The following is a 7,641-nucleotide window of genomic DNA, read 5'->3' on the forward strand; positions in this document are numbered from 1 at the left end:
TCATATCAGTGCCAAATTTGGAAAATGAATTCTTCTTCTTTACACCAGCTCTCTGTGCCAGAAGACAGTTGAATAAATGATAGTGTGGGGAGAAGAGAACAGAGAACAGAAAAATGGAGAACTGGGATTGAAATTACCTTGATTGTCAGTCTGAGAAAGGAGCACTTTTATGATGCTAGACTACTGCATGCCAAGAATCATTAAATATAATTCCAATTAAAAGGTCTTAAAACCAGACAGAAACCAGAAGTATCCACCACTGTTTACTGCCTAAGACTAACTCTAAGAAGAAATTGAGATTTAGGACCACATTTTCTCAAAGCGTATTTTCTACTATATTGAGCTGAACGTGTAGGACATCAACTGGTGCCCATGAAAAATTACATCTCTAATAAAAAGATGATAGGAAGATACCTCCAAGGAGTCAGAAAGACTAATTTAAACACTTAGTCCTAGATCTACACTGGCACATTTTGTAACAGCAAGTCAGCGCTCCTTATAGTGCATCTCTCAAACACAAGTCAAGGATCCTTCCTCCTGATGAACAATAAAATATGCCCTGTCATATTTATCTTCTATTTTTCCATTTCACTTTGTACTTTTGTATGCAATCAACCAAATTCACATAACTTCTTCTACAAGAACTATTTTTCAGTTTTCAACTTTACTGTTAGAATCCCAGAAACACAGATGATGAGAGGAGCATCTTTGTAAGGACAGTATACTTTGCATGCAAACTTGTGGTTGGTGTTCAGGCAATGCACAAAACCAGTTAGATGGAAAAATTTCTCATTTTGTATCAGACAATATTAAAACCCTACCGATTTGAAGTTATACTTTCTTGTTTCTAAAACAGCATGAAAACTTAACTATAGCTTATAGCTGTAACCCTTTTTGTCTTTCACTGGCAATGGCACCTTTTGTCATTCTGAGAATTTTGGATGGAGTGTTACATTCAGCTGATTAGAAATTCTGATTTACAGGCAGAATTAAAAAAAAAAAAAGAAAAAAGAAATATGCCAAATTCTTGCTTTTATGCCTACTTTTTCCCCCCCCCTTTTCTTTTTTAACGTCTGTGCCCCCAACTCTCACCCCAGATATGCTTAATGAACAAGTTTCTAGGGTTCAGGAATAAATTTTCTTCATAAGCAGTACATGGATTTGTATACCTCCTATTCTCCTCTCTTCTTCTAACTGTTCACTATGGAAAGCTTCCAAACAAGCTATAATAATCTATGATGATATAGTTCCATTCTTTATTATTCTAAACCCATCACCAGTAAAGAATTTATCAGTCTAATAGAAATACTTACTTGTTATCCCCGGTTATGGTAATCAGACAATCCCATTCCTTTTCACTTTAGAATTGCCTGATCCTTTCAAAATGAAACTTGAACAAGTTCATGACCTTTTTAGTTAATTTTACCCCAGGAAGGTTTGGAGAATAAGCATAGGTGGATCAGAGGGTAAACCCTGCAGATTGTCAATCTTTAGTCCTTTGTGCATTAAATTAATTTTTAAAACTATCTTAAATATTTTAATACTGGTTTGGCTGACTCATACTTTCTTCAGTATCTATTTTTACCAATTTTAATGAAAGGAGTACAATTTTAAGGTTTGAAAACTCAAGACTAGGCTGATAAATGGCTCTGGAAAGCTCACTTATCAGATTCAAAATGAAAATAGAACTAATTTGGAAGAAAATTTCAGCCAAACACCTTACAGGGACTAAAAGTTTTTGTGGTTGGATTGGTTTGTTGTTTGGTTGGGGTTTTTTTTTTAAGTCTATTTCATGCATTTTCCTTCTGAGAATTTTAAATAGCGTTATGGGTATGCGTTAGACAAATACTTATGAGTAAGTACACATTGTTGCCTCTCATTTATAACAACTAACCTACAGAATTGTAATAAAAGTTGGGACAGCAATAAGAGGCCAAACCTCCTGTCAAATGAAACACAGAACAATGGAGAGGGAAAAGTGAAGGTAATTGTCAAAAAAATCAAGAATTCATTATTTCATGAATGAGAATCCTGGAGACAGTCCACTTCAAAAACTCAAGAATCCTTGGGCTTCAATATTTATAATCATGGTTTTATAATTATTTTATCCCAATTCAGAGGTCAAGTATTGTAAGTGTGGCTAGACAGCTACAGTTAGATCCAAACCTCAGAAAAACAGTGGAATTAATTTTTAGTATAAATGCATTTTATATACATAATAGACCTTTATAGACTGTAAAAATAATAAGCCTTTGAGATGTAGATTTCGCTCAGTGAGGAATGAGTTAACGTATGACATGACAGAATCAGTTTTGGAAGAGTAGTTTATAAACCACGTAGCAATCTTTTAAAAAGTACTTAGGCAGATTTAGTAACCCAAATAGCCTTAAAAGTTACAAAATCTTCACAGAAAGAGGTACACATTCCCGCAAAGTTAATCCCCATGACTCTCTGCCATTGAGTTCAAGTTCTATTATGACTCCTCAAGTCATAATAGAATTTGACCAGAGCATCTTATAGAAGAACCAAACACACAGGTTTCCTTGGGTGCTATCAGACTACTCTGAAGCTATTTCATGGTCAGTGCTGTAACAAAAGACCATCTGACAACTTAAGCTCTCTTATAAGCTCTTTCTTGTTTTAATTCTTCTAGTCACATTGCACTACTTCTTCCTCTTGTAAGCATCTGCACCATAAAACACCCTAAAGGGTGGTAAGGCACTGGAACAGGTTGTCCAGAGAAGTTGTGGATGCCCCATCCCTGGAAGTGTTCAAGGCCAGGTTAGATGGGGCTTCGAGTAACCTGGTCTAGTGGAGGGTGTCCCTGTCCATGGCAAGGGGAGTTGGAAGTAGGTGATCTTTGAGGTCCCTTCCAACCCATTATTCCATGATTCTATAGAAACCAAGTTGAATATGATATATTATTCATATTGATAAAAAGAGCCTCTAGTCCAGGGACACTTCTCTTTGGTCTTTGCAGTCCTTGGCAAAATAAAATCAGATGCTGCTGATGAGCTAACGAGACAGAAATAATACTGTTAATGACCAAAGATGAATGAAATGAGAATTTGATTGTGATTACATGTTCCTGCAGCTGGTGTATAAGTTAGGTTGTGGTACTTTTTCTTCTTAATAGGAGGAAAAAGACTGTGCTCTCTACAGCTGCTATTTCACTGGGTATGCTAGAAGTTTTGTACATAATGTTTCCCCAGATGGATTGAATACCGATGTTTCTGCTACCATTTTAGAATTTACTTCTGCTTCTACAGATCTACTCATCCGTACTGTCTGCCTCTTGTTATCAATTTTTCTTTCCTTTGACTGAAGTACTCAATTTTCTATAGTTGCAATGTTTGCTGTTTCTATGTCACTTGCCTATAGTCTTGGAAATTTTAATTGCTCTCCATTCCTCTAATGTTTCCACCAAGCTACATTTTCAATGAACTTCACTCTGCTCACTCTCTTAAACAGATAAAAAACAAGCCTTGGGATGTGGGGATTTTCCCCATATTAACGGAAGGAGTATAGGTTTTCCCGTGGCTTTTGATTTCCCAAGATGTTTATAAAACCTCTTGCTAAAGGCAGATAAACCTGTATAGCTCACACCTGCAATCTCATCCCTCCTTTTTACTTCTCTTTCTTTTAGATATGTGTCATAATTACAATGCTAACTGTTATTAGATGAAACCATGATCTTATATATTTTGTATTTACTAAATTTGTCTGAATTCCAAATAGGCTTGATTATAGTACTGTGGCACAAAAATCTATTTCTTTCCACCATATACCAGCTCTTGAAATGTCCCTTATGTTCAAGCTTCATAAAAGCTACATCTTGACAGAAATCGCTTTGGGACATATGAAATTCATGTCTCTAAAAAGTCTGAGAAAGGATCAGGGAAACATCCTTTGTGATGGCAGTCCCCAGGAGGTAACATAAATAAAGTTACATCTTGGAAATAAGCCCTTTTTCCCCAACACTCGTTTGTAGGCTCTGTAAAAATGTGTGAGATCCCCTTCAATTCCTCTATCCTACACTAGTCAGTTAACTTGTTCCCATTTATATTCTTGGTCTTTTTTTCTGCCATCAGTGAACTCAATGTCAGAATGTTTATTATAATCTCATTGAGAGGGAGAATCAGAAGATCCCTAAAAACTGGTTTATAGCAATTAGAAGTCTGTAGAAGGAAAAAGAAGACTTTCAATGTACTCTGAATTTGTAAAATTTTCCTTCCATACATCCCTGATAATTCTCTTTGCCCTTACTGGCTTTGTAGATTTCCAGGGACTTTGATGGTCCTTTGGTCTGATCCAGTCTGCTAAGTTTTCCATTCTCAGAACTATCAAAGATCAGTCTAAAAGTGTCCAATGTAGACATCCAAAGGCATTTTGGATAAAAATGTTTTCAGACACTGAAAAAGTGTATTCATATAGTAGGCGGTGAGTGCTTTAGGATGTGTCTAATTTGTCCCAAATTGGCAATAGTCACCATTACAAGTTTGTTTGGCATTTTAAGATAACTAGTGTGCACTTGTTAAATTAATCTTATCTTCAGAAATAATGAATTTTCAACTCAAGTGAATCTTTCTGAAGTTTTTTCATGTTGGCAATGGGCAAGCTTGTTTATCACTAGTCATTTAGAAAAATCATATCCACTTTCTGTTATTGTTTGCTACTGGATAAAGTAGCTACCCAGTAGTTGAGGTTCTTAAAGTTTAATCACCTCCAATGAAGATTTGCTATCAATTCTACAGCTCTTATGCAAGTCTGTAAATGTTAATTTCTTCTACCACAGGTGAATCATCATTGTGTTTCTGAGTTCAATCTTTTCTCTACTAAAGATTTAAAACATTCCAGAAGTTTACCTGTGATTATATGGAAGCCAGACATAACTCTGAGGAAAATGGCAACTGTGTATATCTGGGTTTTATGCTACTAGTTCCTTTAACTCATGTTCCTACTGTGGTTTTTTTTTTTCCTTTCATTGTGATTTGAAGATAATGAAAAAGAAAATAATATCCATAAACTACCCATTTATTCCCTTTCCCTATCATATTTTGTTAACACAATTAACATCAGCATGAATTTCTACTCTGCGTAACAGTAGAGGAAAGAGGTGCATTTCTGTGTTCACCAGCAGAAGTTAATGAGACTCATTAGTTAATTCCTTTTTGGCTTAGTTATGATGATGAATGACAATTAACTTCCTTATCCTCAATAACTTTATAGTATTATATATGTTCAGAATTAATGTTTTTGGAACTTGTACACATCTTAAACACAAAATTAAAAATAATTTCCAAAATATTGTAGGAGGCATTGACATTGTAATATTCCCTTTTCATAAAATTAATATACAGAAGGATTTGCTGATTGGGTAGCACAATGTCTTGTGAAAGATATTCGAAGTCCAGTGACAAGTCTAACATGAACATCATAAAAGAAGGTATGTGGCAAGGGAGGAAGGAAAATGTCCCTGCAAGTGAAACTTGACTTTCTCTGGAGAAGTATACAATTATATGACTAATGATGTCCAAATGGCCCGTTTACTTAGATTGCTTTCTCTCTTTACAGAATAGTTAATTCCTTTTTGGTGAGTAGGGCTGCTGCATGCTCCCCATGCTCTTAATTAATATCTATAACCCAGATTATTTTTTTTAATCTGCTAATAGATATACCTCTGTGAATTGGGGTATTTTGGAGGAATACATTTTGACTTTTTTCAGTCTACTCTTCTTCTATTGCCTTCTTGAATACCTCCCTTTCTTAAACAGAACTGCTTATTCCATGAATATATAAGTAAGTCTCTTCACAGAAGTTCTCTATAACGACCTCTTTACCCTCTTTATGAATATCTTTTCAATTTGGAATGTCTTAAAGGAAAAAAAGTCTGTAAGTTTCCATACATCACATGACAATGCAATATTAATTCTAAATTAATATAAATTCTTTTGCTTCTAGGAAAAAAGAAATCTACATAGCAGCACTAAAGAACACGCAAAATTTTTGAGGAAGATTGAAGAACTTCAAGGTAAAATGCAACATGTCTTTCAATAGAGAAATAAGCATTATAAAGCTCTACAGGATTCTTTTCTTTATTGAATCTTAATAGGAAAAGAAAATTATATTCCTCTGATTAAAAAAAAAAAAAAAAGAAAAAGAAAGAAAAAAGAAAAGACAGTAGAGAAATTAACACAGATCTTTTGATTGTAAGCTTAGCATGATCCAACAGCCTATTTGCTCTCATTCTTCAATTTCCTTACAATAAGGAATTATCTCCTGGTCATTTCTCTTATTTGATTAATGCTCTACATTTCTATGAAAAGGTCTTTCTGATAAACAAAAGTAAAGCCAGCCATTCACTAACTTATTTCAGTATTGAAACTGAAAAATCTGCAATTGTTTGATTGCTATTTGAAAATGGAAGAATGGGATTGAAAAAAGGGATTCTAAAACTTAGTATTTTCATCTCTGTCCTTTATCAGTTATTTTTCTCTTCAGATTCATTTCACATCCTATCATCAACAGTAACATAATAATTTAAGATATGTTTCCAAGCATCACCTCAGTTTTATCTTGTTTCTGAAAGTTTTGACCACTGCAGACAGAGATGAATTGGATGATCTTAAGTCTCATGTTGTTTCGAAAACTCTACATTATAAATACTAAATATGAGATAAAATTCTCTTACAGGACAGGAAAAAGTGACTAGCATTTGACTTCCTCTCTGTAGCAAGCATGGGGCGGGGGAAGCCCTGATTTTGCTTATATATTTCCTAGTCATTTACAATATCATACTTCATTTAGCTTTTTGTCTAAAGCTCAAGAAACCAAAGCCATGAAGTAAAATAATTTCAGCTTAATACTAACAAGACGTGCCATATATTTCCTTTTAGACAATGAATGAATTTCAGAGAAAGACATTCTTCATTAGGTAATTAAGATGTGGAACACATCACCAAGAATATTTGTTTTAGCAAATCCTTACTAAACAAATGTGTAATTTCAGCTTGTCTTATTTGCATGTCTTAGTGGAAAAATAAAGGAATCTGCATCTCATTTTTTTGTTTCAAATAGGTACCAAATAATACTCATTAGTTAGGATAATGCAGAGTAACAAGAGTAGCGATTTGGCTCTTATCAAAGTTATTTTAGCCCTTAATAAACATCCTTAGAGAAGTGATCATTCACTTCCTTAGGGGAGACTGCTGTTATTAAAAGAAATTCCATTCTAAACTGCTTGCTTGTTTTGCCTTTGTGTAAGATGCTTTTGAGTAATTCCCTTTGGTGGTAAGAGAACATAGCATTAATTTGCAGAATGTAAAATAGACTATCAAATGTTCAAATGCATAAAAAAATACAGCATTCTGCATACAGATTAAGTTTGTTAGTATTAATATAATCACCCCCTGTCATTCCTCTACTGTACACTATTATGATAAAAGTTTAAGAAAAAGTATGTTTTCCTTGCAGAGTAACACATCTGTGTTGTTAATGAACATGCTTAAGATGGTTGATGCTATTAAAGTCCAAGTCACTTCTGTGGAGGAACAGCCACTGAAGAGAAAAATTCAACATTTTAATTTATCACTTTTAATCTTCTTTCTGACTAAAACTAATCAGACTGTTGCAAGTATTCTT

This window comes from Balearica regulorum, chromosome 5 (genome assembly GCF_011004875.1).
Source record: "Balearica regulorum gibbericeps isolate bBalReg1 chromosome 5, bBalReg1.pri, whole genome shotgun sequence".
Lineage (NCBI taxonomy): Eukaryota > Metazoa > Chordata > Aves > Gruiformes > Gruidae > Balearica > Balearica regulorum.